The 2,141-nt window shown below is 40.1% G+C and overlaps 1 pseudogene; it reads left to right on the top strand.

Moving 5' to 3' along the window:
• Positions 1–1,474: 1,474 nt before the first annotated feature.
• On the top strand, positions 1,475–1,594 carry LOC129904192 (5S ribosomal RNA; annotated as a pseudogene).
• The last annotated feature ends 547 nt before the right edge of the window (positions 1,595–2,141 follow it).

The following is a 2,141-nucleotide window of genomic DNA, read 5'->3' as shown; positions in this document are numbered from 1 at the left end:
TGTTAAATAAAACTTCCCTCAAGACCTTATACCGATTATAGGGAGATTGTTTTCTATTGCGATCACACATATTTTTATCCAAGTAATTAATATACGAGTTTGAGGAGTTGGGGTTACCTGTAGACATCAGGAATGTGTATGAATACTTATTTTTTATGTCCTCTTCAATTTCTCAGGTCATCCCCTTTTCTAGTTTTGGTTTTGCCATAGTATCTTAACGGGATGCAAGTCTTTAGTCTACAATCTTCCAGTTTGCCGATCTAAGATGGTGATAGTTTGTTCCTCATGGGATTCTATTTCCTGAACATCATCTATGTAATATACCCTGGGTGGATCGTCAGTACCCTTGCGAAGCATCCCTATCTGATGGATTGGGTGTATAGTTTTCAAATAAGGTGGTAAGCTTAACTTACCGGCCACTTTTCCCACCTTAAGAGAAACTTGATACCATCTAATATGTTTTGGTCTAAGTTTCCTTTTTTCGCCGAATCTTATTACTCCCTTCCTGGGTAAACCTATTACGAACACCTAATCATCAATTTGAATTCTAACTGTTGATGTCGATTATCTGTATATCATTTTTTTAACTCTAGCTTCTAATACTTAGCTTGCTCAATCATATCGGGCTCTTTATCTTAGTCTCTCTAACATTGCCCCATCTAATAGGGGAATCACATATTTTGCTCTACCAGTCTTGTACAGGGCTATTGGGATACTGGAGTAGTCGTTACTATAGTGGGCAACTTGATAAGTGATGGATAATTATCCCAGCTACCTTTGAAGTTAACAACACCAGCTCATGACATATCTTTTAACATTTAAATGGTACGCTTTAGCCTATTCATCAGGTTTGAGGGTAAACTAGTGTACGAAGACTTATGTGTCTTCCCAGTTTTTTTTTCGCGGACTGATTCTCAGTAGTTAACTGTAACTTGGGATCCTTCGTCTGGGATAATAGCTATGGGGACTCTGTAAGGTCCTACCTCTCTTTTACCCTATAATTTTACACCTTCTCTACTAAGTAGGTAGCCTTTGATTGAAGAAGCATGAGCTAATATCGTTAATCCCTATGTAACATTCCCTCCAGAGTCATCTGTCGGTGGAGTGCGAAGTGAGTCTTGTAGCCCTGATCATATTGTGGAATTTTGACCTCGGGTATTACTTACTATCATCCATAAATTACATCAATTGGTACCCTTACCTTTTGGGTTTTGCTTTCTCGCCCTCAGAGTTGTTTGCCAAGTGGTGTCGAAATTCTCTCGCCCACTTGCCCATATAGCCATTCTGTGGTTTGTCTCTCATTAACTGGTACTATGTTGAAGAGCTGTAGCATTCGAGTGCATCATCAGTTAACAATTAGCTAATCCTTCTTGTGTTGCTTAAATCCTTTTAACAATAACCTCAACATAATTTATAATACTCTAGGAACATAATCTCATGTCGTTTCTCTACGGCTAGTTCAGATTCTTCCATCTCGTGCGACCACACCCGCACTATCGCACTAAATTCCACCAGAATTTAGAAGTTAAGTGTGCTTGGGCGAGAGAAATACTGGGATGGGTGACCTCCTTGGGAAGTCCTCGTGTCACATTTCATTGTAATCATTGCAATAATGTGCGGGGCACTCAACATAGCCCAAAATTTATCTTAGCGTCGTCTCACTAGTCTTTATGTGTTGCCTTGCCCTTTTCTCTATTATCTTGTAACCGGCATAGGGGTAGATCTTTAGTTCCAATACGACCATGTCCCTTTTTGGTCGTTTTGGTTTAACTCCTCCTATTGTATTCCCCTCTTTTTATACACACCCATTCATTGGGGTTGGTTACTGAGGAGCGCTAAAGTTCGTTCATATAGTGACCTTTAGAGACACTTTGAGTGCCGTCTATCCTAAGTTGGTATAGTCCCAAAGAAGTTTGGCATATGAGCTCGCCATCCTATAGTAACCAGCTAGTTCTGCCCGTCTTACTTAAACCATTTTACACTTTCCTTACCCCAGCTGGTAACACTTTATTGTTGTTATCTCGTGTCTTCCTTTACCTTTACAAAACTGTGAGAAGGTGCTCAACTTAACCTGAGAAATACCCTAGCGTCGTCTCTCTAGGTCTCACCTTGTCGCAGTTCTTTCCTTTCCCCTATTCACT

The sequence above is a fragment of the Solanum dulcamara genome, chromosome 1, assembly GCF_947179165.1.
Source record: "Solanum dulcamara chromosome 1, daSolDulc1.2, whole genome shotgun sequence".
In the NCBI taxonomy this organism is placed as follows: domain Eukaryota; kingdom Viridiplantae; phylum Streptophyta; class Magnoliopsida; order Solanales; family Solanaceae; genus Solanum; species Solanum dulcamara.
This window is presented reverse-complemented; position numbering and strand designations above follow the sequence as displayed.